Here is a 20,448-nt window from a genome sequence, read left to right on the forward strand (position 1 = left end):
GAAATTTTCTTCAGATCTATTTTCCAGTTCATTAATTTACTCTACTCTGTATCCTCTTTCCATTGTATTTTTCACTACAAATGCTCCTCAATTTACAAGGGGCTTATGTCCTTATAAACCCATTCTATTTAGTAAGTTGAAATATTACTAAGTCAAAAATGCATTTAATACACCTAGCCTACCTAACATCATAGCCTGGTCTACCTTAAATATGCTCAGAACACTGATGTTAGCCTTACAACTGAGCAAAATCATCTTACAGGGGTGTCCAAGGGAGGGAACACAGGCTTGGGTTCTTAGTTCCTGTTTCTGGTTGGTTCAGTAAAGCCCCTTCCTCAACCATCTTTTCCGCTTATCACTAGAGGGAGAAACTAAAAACCATGGCTTCAGGCTGCTAAAAGCCTAAAACAAAACAAGGTGGGTTAGACAAGCTTGAATTCTAACACAAGGCCTATTTTACAATAAAGTGCTGAATATTTCATGAATACTGTACTGAAGTATAATTTCTACTGAATGAATATAACTTTCACACCATTGTAAAGTTGAAAAATCATAATCAGGTCAGGTGAGGTGGCTCATGCCTATAATACCAGCACTTTGGGAGGCCGAAGCGGGCAGATCACTTGAGCTCAGGAGCTTGAGACCAGCCTGGGCAACATGGTAAAACCCTGTCTCTACTAAAAGTAAAAAAAACTTGCTGCGTATAGTGGTGCCTGCCTGTATTCCTAGCTATTCGGGAGACTGAGGTGGGAGGATCACTTGAGCCTAGGAGGTGGAGGCTGCAGTGAGCTGAGATCACGCCACTGCACTCCAGCTGGGCAACAGAGCAAGACCCTGTCTCGAAAAAAAAAAAAAAAAAAAGAAAAGAAAGAAAAAAGAAAGAAAAATTAGAATCAGACCATCATAAGTCTGGGGGCACCTGTATGTTTTTTATTTCTAGAAGTTCTACAGAGACTGAGTTCTTCTTCCATATTTTCCTCATCAGTTTTAAGAGTCTCCTCATCATATTTTTAACCTCCTCCTTTATTTTTTTAAACATCTGTAGGCTTTATAAGACTGATGGTTACCACCGATGTTTAGTTACCTGTCAATCGATACATATCAAACCACTCCAAAATTTAGTGGATCAAAATAACAATAATTACTAATTTGGCTCACAAATTAGCAATCTGTTCAGGGCTTAGAGAGGAGAGCTTCCTCTGCTCCACATGGCATCACCCAGGGCAGCTTGATAGAGAACTGAAGGATCCACTTGCAGGATCGCTTACTTACAAGGATGGCAAGTCAGTACTGGCCGTCAGCTGGAAGCTTATAGCTGGTGCCACTGGCCCGAGACCTCAGTTCCTTTCCACATGGATCTCTCCATGGGCTTCTTCACAGTATGCTGATGGGTTCCAAGAATGAACATCCCAAGAGAATAAAGAAATGTGTGGTATTTTTATGACTTAGCCTCAGAAATGAAATAATATCACTTCTGTCATATTCTTTTGGTCAAAGCAGTCACAAAGGCCTGCCTAGCTTCAATAGAAAGAGATTCTACTTCTTGACAGCACAATAGTGAGATTCTAGAAGAGCAGGAGTCAGGAAATACTGTTTCCATATCTGGAAAATGGAATCTGCCCCATCTGACTCAAAATAACCAACTCATAATTACTTATTTTCTTATGCAAACTCACATTTCTTGCAACTTCCTCTATTAAAAGTCTTTAAGGCCTAACTACAGAGTGTGTTTTCGCCAGGCGTGGTGGCTCATGCCTATAATCCCAGCACTTTCGGAGGCCGGGGCAGGAGGATTGTTTGAGCCTAGGAGTTCAACACTAGCCTGGGCAACATAGCAAGACCCTGTCTCTAAAATTAATTAATTAATTTAAAAGAGATATGAATTTGATTCTCCCAGACACTGGGGACAATAACCAAATGGGAATACTTTCAACTAAGTTTTCAGTTTAGAGATTTTCAGTCCTCACAGGTAGTATAAAATCTGACTGCAAATCTTTGAGTATGGGCGTCTGCTTAGGCAATTACATGGGAGGCTTCTTTCCCCTCTCCAACCAGATCCAAGACAGTAAGAGGCAAGTCCCTGCATGCAGGACATCTTTTTTCTACTCATGCACTGAAGACTTGCACCCTCCAGGGTCCCAATTCCATCTGGGACAGTCTCCAGTAGGACCTTCCACTATGCTTAGGTACTACTTGTCTCTTGTCCCTCCACTTTGCTCTAATCCTACAAGAAACCCTCAGAACCACCACCACCTTCAGGGCTTCCTCTGCTTTATGAAATGATGCTTTTTTTTTTTTTTTTTTTCAGACAGAGTCTCACTCTGTCACCCGGGCTGGAGTGCAGTGGGGTGATCTCGGTTCACTGCAACCTCCACCTCCTGGGTTCAAGCAATCCTCCTGCCTCAGCCTCCTGAGTGGCTGGGATTACAGACACCTAACACTACGCCCAGCTAATTTTTTGTATTTTTAGTGGAGACAGGGTTTCACCATGTTGGCCAGGCTGGTCTTGAACTCCTGACCTTGTGATTTGCCCACCTTGGCTTCCCAAAGTGCTGGGATTACAGGCGCGCGCCACTGTGCCCGGCCTCAATTGTTTTTCTTACACTAGTTCCAGAACGTTATATGTGCTCATGCATTTTTACCTTTCCTAGCCTCATTTAAAAATCTTCCAGCTGGCTCACGCCTGTAATCCCAGCACTTTGGGAGGCTGCGGCGGGCAGATCACAAGGTCAAGAGAGCAAGGCCAACATGGTGAAAACCATCTCTACTAAAAATACAAAAATTAGCTGAGCATGGTGGCACGCACCTGTAGTCCCAGCTACTCAGGAGGCTGAGGCAGGATAATCGCTTGAACCCAGGAGGCGGAGGTGGCAGTGAGCTCAGATCACACCACTGCACTCCAGCCTGGGTGACAGTACGAGACTCCGTCTCAAAAAAAAAAACCACAAATGTTCTGACCAGAAAGGATTTCTCTGAATATCTAATCTACTATATTACTGAAAAAGGAATTACTCATCATTCATCTTATTTCATTTATTAAAAATTGAAATATAAAAAATTAGCCAGGCGTGGTGGCGGGCACCTGTAGTCCCAGCTACTCGGGAGGCTGAGGCAAGAGAATCGCTTGAACCCAGGAGGCAGAGGTTGCAGTGAGCCGAGACTGCGCCACTGCACTCCAGCCTGGGCGACACAGCAAGACTATCTCAAAAAAAAAAAAAAAAAGATCAATAATTTCAAGAATACATCTGTATTTTAATAAGGCAGCTATGTAAAATATCATATATCAGTTGAATGAAAATGCTTTGGAAAATGTTCTTAATATACTTCCTATAAAGCAAATCTGGGGGAATTTCAACTTATTAGAGATGCTAACTTCCGACCCGATACTTCGTATGTTTTAAACACTATTGGGAGCTGTGCCCCTGTATCTACTGTAAACACGGTCTAGAACTGAACAACTGAAGAAAAGAAAAGCAAAGGAAGGCCGGGCATAAGGGCTCACACCTGTAATCCCAGCACTTTGGGAGGCCAAGGTGGGAGAATTGCTTGACCAGCCTGGGCAACATGCAAAATCCCATCTAAAAATTAGCCAGGTGTGGTGGCATGTGCCTGTAGTCCCAGCTACTTGGGTGGCTGAGGCAGGAGGATCACTTGAGTCCAGGCGGCTGGGGCAGCAGTGAGTCATGATCATGCCACTGCACTCCAGCCTGGGTGACAGAGTAAGACTCTGTCTCAAAAAAAAAAAAAATTAAACCATGGTAGCATTCAAGGTTCAAAAGAAGCAGCAGCAGTTTGTGGGGGGAAAAGGGATCTGTAAACCACTGGGATAAGAACCTTTAAATGTTACATCTCCCCACCATGCTGAAAGTGATGGCTACAAATTACCATATTCCCAAAAAGATGACAATCAAACTCATATATCCCAGAAGAGAAATAGCTATTTTGGCTATTAGGAGGCACTGGCAGTAGGCTTAACAAGTCACTGAACAAACCATTTATTGTTGTTCATCTTGAGCAATATGACCTTTTAGTTCAGCCTACCAAACGTCACAGTGGTCCATAAGGGGAAAAGCTACATGGATGCAAATTCCTCAATGCAATTTACCCTATAGGCAGCATGCGTTTCCAGATTCTTCATCCTACTTCACTTCACTCCCCTCTGGGTCATAATAGAACTTAGCAGATGTCAGAATTTGCTATGAATAAACTCTGGAGCCCAGATACGAAAGCTCAGCAAAGTATGCATTTGGTGCTGGCAAAAATGGTTGTTTTGTGTACTGATTTGGATTTGCTAACTTAGAATATCTACGGTTTCAAAAACGTGGCTAAGATTGATTGTTGAGTTTTTTTATAAGTTGGAAAAAAAAAAACAACACACACACACACACACAGACACCCCAAGACAGGCCTACAAGTCTTCTGAGATCATCCTTCTCTCCATACCAACGAAATACCAAGGCCATTAGGCAATTTGTGGTTTCTTCTCATAATTGAAGAAATTAATAGCTTTTGGATACAAAACTTAGATAGCTTTACCCTGAGATATTTTCCTAGTCTTGGATCTCTGTGTATAGAGTCCAGAAGCACCAGTTACTGCACTCCCAAATAGGGACCTACAAAAGGTTCTTTCAGTCACTGGCAAACTTTCTTCATAGCAAAACTTCAAAAATGTCTTTTGGAAAAGTTTTCTATGTGTGAGAAGAGTCTGCAGCAAATCCCTGTTATATAATGGTTTATATTACCAAGCTAGTGGTATTCATCTATTTTGTGTTTTATCTCATGTTTTTTGGTAGTTGTTTTCCTAATGTTAAAATCAAAGTGTTAGGCAACACAGCAAGATAGACAATAGGGCATGGAGAATTCATTTAGCCTAATGAGATGTTACCAAGTTTAAAGAGTCAAACCTAGAAGAGGGAACCGTGCAGCTCCAATTATAAGTGATCTGACATACACAGATTTGGGAGGCAAAGTTACATTCTCTATCATGCTGGCTGTGGGTTTGTCAAAAATACAAAAAGAGTTACATTCTCCAGTTTTAGGCAATGCAAGTCTAATCCACGGCACAGTTATGAGGTTTCCCATCTGAATAACAAGAATATTTATATAAATTCATTACAGCCTAGAAATTAGTTAATCTTACTAGCTGAGTTTGCGCTTGTAAATTAGCATTATGCTTACTTATCCATCTAGACATCAAAATGCTAGTCAGTGTAGAGGTACAATATAATTCAATCTGTTTTGGTCTGCTTTATGTCAAACTGTTTTGGCCTCCATTTGTATCTTTGGAAATAACCTTCATGTATGTCAAATAAAAACAAACAAATAAGAAAACTTAAGCTTGCATGTATGATAGTAAGAAAACTGGGTTTTTCTTTTTCTAAATTTCAATTTATTTAGGGCAATAATGCACATGAATCAAGAGAAGCCATTGTTTCGGGAAAATAAACACTTTGTAATATAGTCTTCTAGTACAGATTAGAAGTACAACTAATAACTGTTCAATAAATAGAATAATTACAAACAAAAAGGTCCTCATTTTTCCCTACATAGAAACTGAAGAATTTACTGACATGAACCTCAATCCAGTTATTTCAGATGGCGGGCTATCGGAAGAAAATCAATTTATAATTTCAGATACCTCTGTTAAGGTCACAAAACCAGATCTGGGCTTCTACTGGGCTGTGGTAACTCATTTTATTTAGTAAAATGACCCATCAAGGGCATCAATCATTCTGGTGGCAAAAAAATGTCAACATAATTGTGATGTTTTAGACATATAGCTTTTTCTTCAGCCCACTCTTCCTCCTTTCTCTGAAGAACAATTTCTAAAAATTATACTCTAAACTTCTGGCTTGCAGTGTCACGCAGACACTCCCAATGCCATTAACAGTGCAGAAAAAGGAAAGAACACCTGGGCTTGGGGCAGCAGAGTGACACTGGCATCCTAACTCTGCAACTTAGTCTCTTACCTGTAATAACAACTACTTTAATAAGGTTGCTATAAAGATTACAACATAAAATGTAGTAGCTGGCATAGAACAGATAACTAGTCATTATCAGCTGTTCTTGTTGTTATTATTACCACTAATACTATTATTATTATTCTACTTTCCCTGATGAGTCTCTATCCCATTTCCTGGTAATTGCAAACATCTGTCACTTTATTTAAACCTCCTAACCAACCTGAGCCCCCTAACTTTCAACAGATGACTTAGCTTTGAGCTTAACAGAGAAAACAGACAAGAACTTCCTTTATGTGTCTATACACTGCCATGCACCCAATCTTTCCTTTACTCTTTCTTCCCAGAAGCAGGTCTTTCCTCTATCTTCAGGCATGTCATAAGTACCACGTAACTGTTAGTCACTAGCTATTGTCATCATCCTCAAACACAAGGAATAGCAATTTCCAAACTCTGCATTACAGAAGATTGACTGATACTCTAATTTCGGGGTTGGCAACTACCAACACTCAAAGATCATGAAGAGTGGCTACCAGTTTTACTGGATTATTCTCCTCTTCATGTTCAATGTCCATTTAGCTGTCATAAAGAAGGTCAAGTTCTCAAGACAAAAATGAAAAAACTAAACAAATACTGGCTCAAACTCATAGAAACAGAAAGTAGAATGGTGGTGCCAGAAGCTGGAGGGAAGGGGAAATGAGGAGTTGTTACTTAATGGGTACGGTTTCAGTTTTGCAAGATGAAAAGAGTCCTGGAGATTGATTGCACAACTATAGAAATGTACTTAACACTAGTGAACCGTACACTTAAAAATGGTTACAATGCTAAGTTTTATATTATGTGCATTTTACCATAAAACAAACAAACAAATTGGTACTAGCTCAGTGACACTCCAATATGACTCCTCACCAACCTTTGCCCTAACTTCGTTTTCTGGAACTCTATTCAAATTAGGGTTAAAACTTGCCATTTCAATTTGTTCAAACAAATTCCTGGCCAGCATCTAAGAGAAATGTGTGTATCGTATGTCTTCATAAAAGATTTTAAAAAAAAAGAGAGAGCCTGTTTCTAAGGTATATTTTGGGGGTTAGGACTGAATAGATATTCTGAGAGATAATGAGTACATCTACCTCCTTCAACCCAGCAGAAATAAATATAAAAAATTACTCTTCAAGAGTACTACTCAAACTGCCAGTATTCTGACATCTGTAAACAAGATCCTTGGGGCAGAGGTATGGAAAAGAATAAACAGGTAATAGGAGAATGTGCTCTTAACACAACCTGCTTTCATGGAACTCACCACATGAAATTCATGCGGTAGGAAAAAATTTACTTGAGATGCAAATATTTATAAAAACTATGCTTTAGATAAAGACCATCTATTTTTAGGAGAGAAAATATGCAATAAAACTAGCACAGCAACAAACTAAAACGCAGGGGGAGGAGGTAGTAGTAAACCACATCCACCAGAATAAGAAACTATACTTTTGACTGTATTTTTAAACTGAAGTATTCACTCTTTACCTCAAACTGTTGAAGAATCATTATGCAGAGAACACGGTAAGTTGAAACACATGCAAATACATGTGAACAAATCTGTTTGGTTGTATTCACAGAACTTATGTGTGGTTTGGATGGTACAATTAGCACTAACTTCATGAGGTATGTAAAGGACGTTACCTCAACACAGAACCACGTACTGTGAGAAGTAGAAAGATCTTTGGAAATTTCTTATTCTAACCTAACCTCTGTTTCACAGATGATGAAACTAAAGCAAAGAGGGAGCAAGCAAAGCCTAAGTACAAAATAAAGAGATCCTGGTGCAGAAAAATGCAGTAACGCCTGTAATCTCAGCACTTTGGGAGGCCGAGGCGGGTGGATCACGAGGAGATTGAGACCATCCTGGCTAACACCGTGAAACCCCATCTCTACTAACACTACAAAAAATTAGCCGAGCGCAGTGGTAGGCGCCTGTAGTCCCAGCTACTCAGGAGGCTGAGGCAGAAGAATGGCGTGAACCCGGAAGGTGGAGCTTGCAGAGATCGTGCCACTGCACTCCAGCCTGGGCAAGAGAGCGAGACTCTGACTCAAAAAAAAAAGAAAAAAAGAAAAATGCAGTAACTTTCTAATGATAATTTTTAAAAGAACACATTCAGAATAGCCACGAAGTATCAGAAGAAACATAAGAGAAAAAACATTGGCCCAGCCAGTGGTGCTCACACCTACAATCCCAGCACTTTGGGATGCCAAGGCAAGTTAACTGCTTGAGCTCAGGAGTTTGAGACCAGCCTAGGCAACATAGCAAGACCCCATCTCTACAATAATAACAATAACTTAAAAATTAAAAAATTAGCCAAGCATATTAATGTGCACCTGTGGTCCCAGCTACTTGGGAGGCTGAGGCGGAAGGATTGCTTGAGTCTTTGGGGTTGAGGCTTCAGCGAGCCATGATCATGCCACTGCACTCCAGCCTAGGTAACAAAGCAAGACTCTTTCTCAATAAATAAATAAATAATATATATTACATATATGTGTGTAAATATAAATGTGTGAGAGTTTTATGGAGAGGAGTACAAAACTTCACTGAAAAATCTAAAAGAAGACAACATATGCCGTGTACATCAATGAACCTAAATACTGGAAGAAAAAACAAAACAAAACAAAACAAAAACCTCAAGTCTCCCTTTCTGCCCCTACATAATCCACACTCTAGTCTGTCTCCCAAATAATACTACAATAAGTAAAGGAGTATTCTCCCGTATTTGGTGGTAATAATGGCAAGGGAACACAGATGGAAAAAAACATGAGGATAAACCAGGAAAACATGTCTTACCCAAGCAGTTTAAACTTTAGATGCAGGTTTCTAGTCTATGATGCCCAGCCAGCAGCACCTTTCCTTCCACTTTTTTTTTTTTTTCCCGCATGTTGAAATGTCTCTCAGATGATATGTGTTTCCAGGCAGTTCTCTATTCACTTTTTAAATCAGTAAGGCCTTTTAAAATGCAAAGTCAACTTTGGAAACAATGTGGGCCAGCCAGAAACTAATTTAACTTTGTAACTTTATAGCTCACCATACACTTATTTAAGGTCTGCACAACCTTGCAATTTAGTACTCTGCAACTCTGCCTCTTGAAAATAAGCAAAATGTTGCTAGCTCAACACAATAGAAACTATCCTTCTAAATCCCAAGAGCAAATAAGTAGAACCAGGTCAGTCCTCTGAGACTTCCAGTACCAAAAAGATACAGTACCAGTAAAATCCTAATAAAAATTATAAATTGAAACTAAAGGCAACCCAAGTTTTTCTATTAGTATACTAGAAGTAAAGAAGGGATTGGAAAAATTAAAATGAAAAATTAGACTTGACTGTGAGTTCCTATTACTGTGAGTAGTTACTGTGAATACCCTGACTGTGAGTTCCTATGATTTCCCACTACTGTGGACTTCCAAATTAAAAATATCATGCAGATTTTGACACATGAAGTAAGATATGGTTGGGCAATGAACAAGGGTAAATTTTTAACTTAAGCAGATAGTTTCTGAACGTTTAACTTGAAAAGGTAACTAAAAACACACATAGGATTTTAGGTTCAAACACTACTACAAACTGGGAAGTAGAAGCAATTGAAATTTCAAGTCTAATAGGATAATTTCTGTGTCTCAATCTTTTATTATATAGGATCCAAGGCAGCTGAAATTTAAATTTCAGTCTGAAAACAGAGGCAAAAGACCTTTTCTTCTCACTCAGAAAAAAATAAGCTGGGAACAGTAGAGCTTCTGTGAGAAGGCAGCAGGCCATTCTGTATTTTAGCAGGGTCGTCATATAAAGAAAAGGCTATGACTGAACACATGAACTATGCAACTTCTTGGCAGCAATACATGTACTTACCAATACCAATCACTGCTGTGGTCCCGCCTAGCCAACTACCAGCAAGTCTGCACTAAGTCTACAATTCAAAGGTGAGAACTTTCCTGAATAAAACCACTGTGGAGGCCAAGAGTGTCTAGACCTGAGGAGGAGTAGACCTGCCAACATCAGAGCACTCCCCAGTTCAAAGAATGGACTTCTTTTTCCCTTTGAGAGATAGAGAGAATGCAGTGAATGGGGCCAAAGGTCAGGAGGCTTACCAAAACTGGGTATAACCCATACACATTAACAAGTAAAGCAACAAATCCAAACTCAGAATACGTAGTCGAATACCTTAGCACAACAGTGCAAATTACTTTATTGGCACCATATTAAAAGTAAATTTTTTATAAAAAGAAAACATTAATAGGCCTCTACTCACTCGATCACTCTTCCCAGACACAGGTATCTCCAACCAGAGAGCAATAACTTCCACATTCGTAACTCCAGGCTTCATATTTCCAACAGTCATCCCCACAATATTACCTTTGCGTCCTTGGGTACCTTAAACTCAACCCACCTACAACTAAACTGATTATATTTTCTTCTCCTGCCAAACCTCCTCTTCCACACTGAATTCCCTTGTCACCTAAAAGCACTGTTTGGACAAACCAATAACTTCCTAATTAATCTACTTAACAAGGTCTCCTCCCCTTCACCTCCCAAAATCATTAATCCTTCGCATTCCATTAATCTTCTTCTACAATGAAGGCTGTTACCACAAAATAATCACTACTATTTTTCAGCTACATTTACAGTGTGTCAAGAGCTGTGCTTTACATATTATCCCGTTCAATCAAATCCTCACAACAGTTCTTTCAGGTAAGCATTATTATGCTTGTTTTACAAATGAATTAAACCAAAATTTAAGGCTTATCCAAGGTCAGAGAGAGAGCTGGTTAGTGGGAGACTAAGGATTTAATATCACGCACTAACTTTTAACCAATATAAATGTAACCTGCCTTGGCTGGTCATGGTGGCTCATGCCTGTAACCCCAGCATTTTGGGAGGCCGAGGTGGACAGATCCGAGGTGGCCAGGAGTTCGAGAGCAGCCTGGCCAACATGGCAAAACCCCGTCTCTATCAAAAATACAAAAATTAGCCAGGCATGGTGGCACACGCCCATAATCTTAGCTACAAGGGAGGCTGAGGCATGAGAATCACTTGAACCCGGGAGGCGAAGGTTGCAGTGAGTCGAGATCATGCCACTGCGCTCCAGTATGGGCAATAGAGCAAGGTCCTGTCTCAAAACAAACAAAAACCCCTGCCTCATTAGAGAATGCTTTCTAAAAATTGAGGGAAGGGGGGGAAACAGGTATAATTTGAATACTCTAATAACTAAGTTACAAATTCATTATTTAACATATAGTTTCAGTCAAGAAGTACACATAATTCTATACTTTAGAGATACTCTCAAAATACAAATCTGATCTAAAAGGTCTAACCAAACAAATTTTGGTGGTTGCCTATTACTTAAATGATAAAGTAAGTGAAACTATTTCACAATCAGCCTTCAACCTATCTTTCAACTAGATTTTCCAATATTCCCAGCCACTGTCCCCTCCTATCCCCATACTTTTTGGTAGTAACCACTACACACAGCTAGTAATGCCCATTCAATCTCCTATCACCAAGTCTATGGCAAATTTTTTCAATGCAGCCTTCTCTGACATCTTCAGGCAAAATTGACTCCTCCTTCCTCTCGCTTTTATGGCAGGTTTTTCATTTCTAACTCACAGCCTTCATATCTATATACATATACACCCATACATGTATATCACTAAATTTATTATAGACACCAAAAAGGGGGTAAATCTTGTCTTTCTACATATTTAGACATACATACAAAAAACTCATGGCCGGGCGTGGTGGCTCACACCTGGAATCTCAGCACTTTTGGAGGCCAAAGCGGGCGGATCACTTGAGGTCAGGAGTTCGAGACCCGCTTGGCCAACATGGTGAAACCTCATCTTTACTAAAAATACAAAAAATTAGCCAGGCGTGGTGGTGGGCGCCTATAATCCCAGCTACTCAGGAGGCTGAGGCAAGAGAATTGCTTGAACCCAGGAGGCGGAGGCTGCAGTGAGCTAAGATCCTACCAATGCACTCCAGCCTGGGCAACAGAGCAAGACCAAAAAAAAAAAAAAAAACCACCTCATATATTTGTGTTCATTCACAGGGAAAGGCATTTATATAGCAATTCTTACTATTTCTGATTCTATTGTTTCCTTTCTTATCTACTCCTTACCTATATCCCATACACTCTACAGCATTAAAAAAACAAAATTACATTGAGGCCAAAGTAAAATGCTTCCAAATGTAAAAGTAAATGATATGGCAATTAGCACTACGGTTAGGATGGACCATGCAGCACATTAACTGTATGGACCATACAGTTAATACATATTAAGTGTACAATCTGTCTCATTTGTATATAGAGAAGCAGGGGTTTTCACTGTGCTTTACATAGCAGAAATGGTTGTCTTTGCCTAGGATGCTAAAGATCAAGGAATTGGGATTCAAAAAGTTATCACTAGGTCAGGAGCAGTAGCTCATGACTATAATAATCCCAGCACTTTGGGAGCCAAGGCAGGAGGACTCTTGAGCCCAAAAGTTCAAGACGAGCCTAGGCAACATGGAGAGACCTCATCTCTACAAAAAAAATTTAAAAATTAGCCAGACGTAGTGTCATGCACCTATAGTCCCAGCTATTCGGGAGGCTGAGATGGGAGGGTCACTTGAGTCCAGGAGATAGAGGCTGCAGTGAGCCGTCATCATGCTACTGCTCTCCAGCCTGGGTGACAGAGTGAGATTCTGTCTCAAAAAAGTATCTCTAAAGGACCAAATGTGAACAACTAGACAGATTTTTATTTTATTTTATTTTTACTTTTATTTTTATTTTAATAAACAGGGTCTCACTATGTTGCCCAGATGGGTCTCAAACTCCTGGCCTGAGGTGATCCTCCCATGTCAGCCTCCCAAAGGCTGGTGGGATTATTGGCATGAGCCACTGCACTCACCCAAAAGCTAGTACACCTAATGCCAAATGACGAGTTAATGGGTGCAGCATACCAACATGTCACATGTATACATATGTAACAAACCTGCACATTGTGCACATGTACCCTAAAACTTAAAGTATAATAAAAAAAAAATCCCTCCCCACAGTAACAGAAATGCTTTTAACAGACACAATTGATTTTTTAAAAAAACAAATCAGAGCATAACCATCTAGAAACACAATTATGCACACCATTTTCAGACTGTTTTTTTCCTATACAACACCTTACATTCCTAAAATAGCTTAATTATGGAATTCCTGGGTTTTTTTTTTTTTTGGAATTCCTGGTTTAAATGGACAATTTCTTTATTATTGTTTAACTTTAAAAAAGAAAACCAACACTAGAAACAACAGAATAAATTTAGCCTTACATGGATGAAACCCTGTTATAACTGACCTAAAAATACACGTTACTTAGCTTCTAAAAATGATTTTTTTTCTTCCCATCCTTCTAATATATTCTAAAAAGTATAGAGGAGCAGATATTTAGGAAAACATGTATATTCCTTTAGTGCAATCCTAAAGCAGCAATGAAAAAACAACTGGAGTAACGGGAGGGGTAGTGGAGAGGAAGAGGGGCTGAACAGACGTCAGCAGGGCGCAAGGGGAGGCTGGGTTGCCTAGGAAACCAAACAGTAAAGAATGAGAGGAAAAATCATTAGCTGAAAAACCTCTGAAATGCTTTTACAAGAGCTCAATCCTTCATCCCAAAAGATGTACAGCAAAGAGACCAATTGTCACAAATGACAAAGGGAACCTAGAGCGTGACAGCCAAGCAAGTGCCTTTTCCGAACTGTGTGGCACACAGACATCAGGAGGAGCAACCATGAGTGAGTTACACATCCATGACGAAACAGACATGTGTTTGTGTGCATGTATTCTTTCAGAGAGCTTTTGTTGGCTTAGCATTTAAACAGGTATAAACAGTATATTTAAACAAGTTTAAATATAAAAAACCATTCCTATTTACGATACAACTAGGGTAAAGAAAATCAAACTTCAACAAATTTATGAAATTAGCTAGCCTCCCTTCTCCAGCCTTAAAATCTGTTTAAAGTTGTTTTGATTTTTCAGTTACTGAATTACAAAGTATTATTTGTAAGTAACCAGTAACTGTTTTTGAAGAGTCTGAAATGGACAAACCTCTTTGAAGTCTCCAAGCCAAACCTTTGTCCTAAGACCACTAAGCCACATTGTAGGTAAGGAGATAGGGAATTAGCAAGGAAAAAAATACATCGAAGGAAAGAATGTTAATCTTCCTTTCTCTGAAAAACAACACTTTGGAGCACAGTGGTTAAGATCCTGCTTCCTGGAGCCACACTGACTGCTCTACTCCTTCCTAGTTTTGTGACCCTAAGAAAGGTGCTTGCCCTTGCTGGGCATCAGCATTCTCACTTGTTATGGTGAGGATTATAATAATATCAAATTCACGGGGCAGTTGCCAGGTTTAGATGAAATAATGATTCATGACAAACAGTGCTTGGTGGTAAGGATTCAATAAATGATCACAAAATCCCTTTGGGATTAGCGAATTAATCTCCTCATCTTGACCACAGTCATATGTACTACAAGCCATCACTGTCAGACTAAACTGCGTCAAACACTCCTGTTACAGAGCACCAGGAACCTATGTTTACTCACACCAAACTAAAACATACGGGTTCAGCTTTCAAGGCTCTCTAAAAGCTGTCCCCACGCTACCTATACAATTATTAATACCAACCCCAAAACAATCTGTTTTTGTCCTGCTATTCTTCATTCCTCAAACAAAACAGCCCCAAATTTTTGTGTCCACCTCTGCAGCAAGCTCAATTTAAAAGTCCTGTTTTCCAGGCACTTCTCACCTCTACTTTTATTCCTTTTTTTTTTTCTTTAAGACAGAGTCTCAGGCCGGGCATGTTGGCTCACGCCTGTAATCCCAGCACTTGGGAGGCTGAGGCAGGTATATCACCTGAGGTCAGGAGTTTGAGACCAGCCTGGGCAACATGGGGAAACCCCGTCTCTACTAAAAATACAAAAATTAGCTGGGCATGATGGCACATGTCTGTAATCCCAGCTACTCGGGAGGCTGAGGCAGGAGAATCACTTGAACCCAGGAGGTGGAGGTTGCAGTGAGCCAAGATCGCACCATTGCACTCCAGCCTAGGCAACAGAGCAAGACACCGCCTCAAAAGGCTGGAGTGCAGTGGTGCGATCTTGGCTCACTGCAACCTCCACCTCCCAGGCTCAGGAGATCCTCCCACCTCAGCCTCCCGAGTAGCTAGGACTACAGGTGTGCACCATCACACCCAGCTAATTTTTGTATTTTTGTAGAGACAAGGTTTCACCATGTTGCCCAGGCTGGTCCCAAACTCCTGCACTCAAGGCATCCACCCACCTCAACCCTCCCAAAGTGCTGGGATTACAGGTTTGAGTCGCCATACCCGGCTCACCCTACTTTCTACCTGTGCAGATCTTATCTACTATTCTAGATACACTTCAGATGTTTTGGAAGTCCCCAATATTCTAATCGTCTAGTGATTGCTCTTAATCCTCTCAACAACCTGGCTCCTAAGAATAAATTTATATATCATCTAATTGTGTCTGTTAGCTCTAACTCTACAATAATTAGCTTCTTCAGGGGAGGAATGGCATCTTCCCTGAAAAATCATCCACAGTATCTTGCAAAATGTTGTGTATACTTTGATAAGCCTTTATTTCACTTGCTTATTTTCAAAATCTAAAATAAGGAACAAGTCAGGTGTGGTAGAACCTGCCTGTAGTCCCAAATACTTAGGAGGCTGAGTTGGGAGAATCATTTGAGCCCAGGAGTTCAAGACTAGCCTGGATAACATAGTGAGACTTCATCTTAATTAATTAATTAATTATTAAAAAGGAACAAAATTCTGGCTGGGTGCAGTGGTTCATGCCTATAATCCCAGCACTTTGGGAGGCCAAGGCAGGCAGATCATTTTAGGCCAGGAGTTCGAGACCAGCCTGGCCAACATGGGAAAACCCTGTCTCTACTAAAAATACAAAAATTAGCCAGGTGTGGTGGTGTGTGCCTATAATCCCAGCTATTCGGGAGGCTGAGGCATGAGAATCACTTGAACCTGGGAGACAAAGGTTGCAATGAGCCGAGATTGTGCCACTGCACTCCAGCCTGGGTGACAGAACGAGATTCTGTCTCCAAAAAAAAAAAAAGGAACAAAATTTTATTCGATAAACAATAAATAATAAATCTCCATTTCATGTTATGGCTTGATTATGTCAAGAGGGTGAAAATAAGAAAATATTATCTTAAATATAGCTGCACTTTTGTGACCAGAAAAATATCAATAATTTATATAAACTTGCTCAAATACAGTGACATGAGAAGGGGGAGACCCAACAGGATTAAAAATATGACAGTTCTCAGGCCGGGCACGGTGGCTCACACCTGTAATCCCAACACTTTGGGAGCCCAAGGCGGGTGGATCACCTGAGGCCAGGAGTTCAAGACCAGCCCGGCCAACATGATGAAACCCCATCTCTACTAGAAATATGAAAATTAGCTGGGTGTGGTGACAGGCACCTATAATCCCAGCTACTCAAGAGGCTGAGGCATAAGAATCGCTTGAACTCGGGAGGCGGAGGTTGCTGTGAGCCAAGATCATGCCACTGCACTCCAGCCTGGGTGCCAGAGGGAGACTCTCTCTCTCTCAAAAAAAAAAAAAAAAAAAAAAAAAAAGACATTTCTCTCTACTCATTATAAAAAGAATAAACAATAGACGCTATGTAGCTATTCTCAATTAAGTTGTTAATGAAAGTATTCAAGCTCAAAATTTAACAGGTTCATGTTCTCTGACCATCTGCACATCCATCCACAACAATATCATAGAGGACCTTCTCATTTTTTCCCATTATCAAAAAAGAATTCCCAAACCCACCCAAATGAAAGCAATTTTACATCTCTCTGACGTGAACAACTTGAGCAAACAAGATACAGGGGAACCACTGGCCATTATTATTAGATTACCTCTTTAAGATATCTTCACTGCCAGTCTTCCTTCACCTTGCCATACACTTGACTGCTAGCAACTAGTCTAAGAGGAGACATCAATCCATGCTCACAAGCAGAGGTATGCTGAGCAAAACACTAGCTATATACTCATCCAGCCCATATAGGTCTAACAGGTGAGCAGTCAGTCTGCTTGACAGGCCAATCAGATGCAGGCAAACAGAAGACCCCAAACAGCTGACTTAGCTCTTATGTGTAGTAATCATTCATTCAACAAATATGCAAGGCACTAAATGCATATCTATATCTATGTACCATATTCTATATCAAAACACTTTATTCAGTATTATAGGATAAAAAGTTCTTAAATCACAGTACTTATTGACTTAAAAATTTGATAAAAAGAATAAAATATACACTATTAAAGAAGCATTTATTAATTTATATTTTGCTTTGATTCAGAAAAAGTTTATGGTAGCTTACATAAGTACAAGTGGATAAAATGACAAAAGAAAAAGATTAGGAAGATGATAGTCTGAAAAGTGAGATATCAGTATACTAAAATGAGAACATTAACATCCTTAACATTTTCCCAGAGATGGCCAAGTGTACAATGTAAAGAAAATAGTATACAATGAATTTAGAGGAAAAACAGATCTCATATGACCAGGACAGTCAAGAAGTGGACAAAAAGGGCACAAGAGTGCCTTTATTGACAGTGAATGTTAATTCCATTTTATTTTATTCTTAGAGACAGGGTCTCACCAGACTGCAGTGCAATGCCATAATCATAGCTCATTGCAGCTTTAAATTCCTGGGCTCAAGTGATCCTCCTGACTCAGCCTCCCGAGTAGCTAGGACTATAGGTGCACACCACCCAGTAATTCTTTTTATTTTTATAAAGACAGGGTCTTGCTATGTTACCCAGGCTGGTCTCAAACTGTTGGGCTCAAGTGATCCTCCTGCCTCAGCCTCCAAGAAAACAACAGTTTATGTTTTTACCTCCACAGGTAGTGTATATGATAATTTAAAAAAAAAAAAAAAGCTATTCCAATACGCAAGGAAAGAAAAGTAAGTAAAATACTGACAACTTTGGGAGGCTGAGGCAGGCAGATCACAAGGTCAAGAGTTTGAAACCAGCCTGACCAACATGGTGAAACCCTGTCTCTACTAAAAATACAAAAAATTAGCCAGGCATGATGGCGCACGCCTGTAGTCCCAGCTACTCAGGAGGCTGAGGCAGGAGAATCGCTTGAACCCTGGAGGCAAAGGCTGCAGTGAGCTGAGATCATGCCATTGCACTCCAGCCTGGGCGACAGAACAAGACTCCGTCTAAAAAAAAAAAAAAAATACTGACAACTGCTCTTGGAAAAATATCTGAAATTCCTCCTCTTAGCTATAATGGATTTGGGATGTAAAGAGGAACAAATATTTAAAATCTCAATTTCACTATAATGAGAGTCAGGGACTTCAACCATGATCTCATAAAGAAAAAAAATGGCAGGACAAAGGTATGGCTTTCACCATTTCCTCAACAAACTTTATCACTCTAATGCCTGGAGAAAGCCCAGCTAGGGCCTGGCACACAGAGGTTTCATTTAATCTAGTGCTCTGCTCGTTCCGCAACTCTAAGAGCACTGAAATTTTTAGAGCCATAGAATCATAAATCTATATGAGTACAGATATATAAATTTTTGTTTACTATAAGTATGAAATTATTGATCATACAAATACAGAAACTTAGTCAAAATCCCAAACTAATCCAAAAAGCTTAATCAAACTAAAAGTGTATAGTTAGACAATTAATTTTACTAAGTGACCCATTTTGAATAAGGTAAAACTGGCAAATACAGGTAGCCTCAAGAACAAAGGTATATAAAATCAAGGCAAATGCCAAATCCAATTCCAGATTTAAATAACTAATGAGAGTGCTTAGTTTTTACTTCAGAAGATTTATGAAAAATATAGTTTCACAAACACAAGGGAACCACACTTGCCTAGAGTTTGACCATATAGTTTAAAATGTTAGAACAGTTCTGGAACCATAGGTTTGAATCCAAAGTTTTAAAGCATTTTGTTTCTTATCAGTTGATATACTTCACTTGTAGGTCCATCTCTTCTTTATGCTAAGTTGTACTAACAGAACAGACATTTTGTAATTAAGACATATACGTGTTTGCACTCCAACTACGGCTGTAAACTTAAATATCTGACTTTTCTGAAACTCAACTTCAATTCTTTCTAAAAAAATTTTTTTTAATCTGTGATTCCTCTGAGCACAGGGCAATCATCAATGACAAGTAAGTTTCAAATTCTAACTGCCCACTATTGAATCTAGATGCACACCTGTTTGCATCAGTTTGAAGTTCAACATATTCATATGCCTTGTGAGATCTCTTTTCATTTTCATTTCTTTGTTTTTTGTGGGTTTTTGTTTTCTTTTCTTTTGTTTTTTGTTTTTTCAGTAGAGACGGGGTTTCATCAGGCTGGTCTCAAACTCCTGGCCTCAAGTGATCTACCCGCCTCAGCATTCCAAAGTGCTGGGATTACAGGCGTGAGCCACTGCACCCAGCCCATTTTCATTTGTTTTCTCCCTCTTCTAAACAACATTGCAGTAAATACTCTTATGACTACATGCTTGTTTTGACCTACTATTATTTCTATAAGACAAATTCTTAGAAATGAAAATCCTAAGTCAAAGAATATATACTTTCCAGGTTGTTGATACATTATTGAGACATACCATTACTAAATTATTTTCCATTGAAATCATGCCTACCTAGTCCCCCAGTCCCAGAGCAACACTGGGCATAAACTTGTTTAATAAAGTTTTTCCATTTTGGCAAGTAAAAAAGAATGTAGTTATAATTGGCATTTGTTTGATTGTGCGTGATCTGTAAATAAGGTAAATATCTAATATTAGATATGTATATTAGATAGTTGTAATTTTTTTCATTGTTGCTAAAACTTTCTATCAGGTCACATTTAGCTCAAGGGCCTATTGCCCAACCTTAATTTTAGCAAGCTTATATAAAAGGGGAAAGTACAGTATGGAATAACACTATTCTACTATTTCTGTCTTAAAAACGACTTCCTCAAACCTAATGTTGGGCAAGATAACATCTCCATTACTTATGCTCCAATACAGAAGATGTGCACAGGAGACTTGACACACTACTGTGAATGATAAAATCTATCTGCAATTAGCTACACATTGTTAGAGTTTGTAAGTCAGATCAAGCCACTTGGGATTTGTTTGTTTTTTAACCACTTTCTTAGATATCCCTTTTAAAATCTTAAGTGCCTTTTAATGCACAGTTCTGTCACGAAGCCAAGAAATAATAAAAAAGGGGGAATATCAACTCTCTCTAATGCTGTCAGATTACTAAAACATTAATGATGAAGCATCATATTAAAGTGATATATCTTATAAAAGTAACATCAGATCCCATCAAATATAACTGATTCATCTCTTCTTACCTTGCCCAAACCAAGCTGAAAGACAAAGTAGCTTTCAGGCTCAAGATTTTCTCTAACTTGTC

The 20,448-nt window shown here is 39.4% G+C and overlaps 1 protein-coding gene across 10 annotated transcripts in view; it reads right to left on the reverse strand.

The window, feature by feature from the left end:
* Positions 1–20,448, reverse strand: part of SIK3 (SIK family kinase 3) — a 269,595-nt gene that overhangs the window by 152,110 nt on the left and 97,037 nt on the right. Inside the window, exon 1 of one of the 10 annotated variants that reach the window (XM_058446638.1) lies at positions 1,273–1,664. The exons of the other annotated variants lie outside the window; for them this stretch is intronic. The gene's annotated coding sequence lies outside the window, so the exon portion shown is untranslated. Of the gene's footprint in view, positions 1–1,272; positions 1,665–20,448 lie in introns of those variants that run through there. 10 annotated transcript variants of the gene reach the window in all.

Source organism: Hylobates moloch, unplaced genomic scaffold (genome assembly GCF_009828535.3).
Source record: "Hylobates moloch isolate HMO894 unplaced genomic scaffold, HMol_V3 SCAFFOLD_11, whole genome shotgun sequence".
NCBI lineage: Eukaryota > Metazoa > Chordata > Mammalia > Primates > Hylobatidae > Hylobates > Hylobates moloch.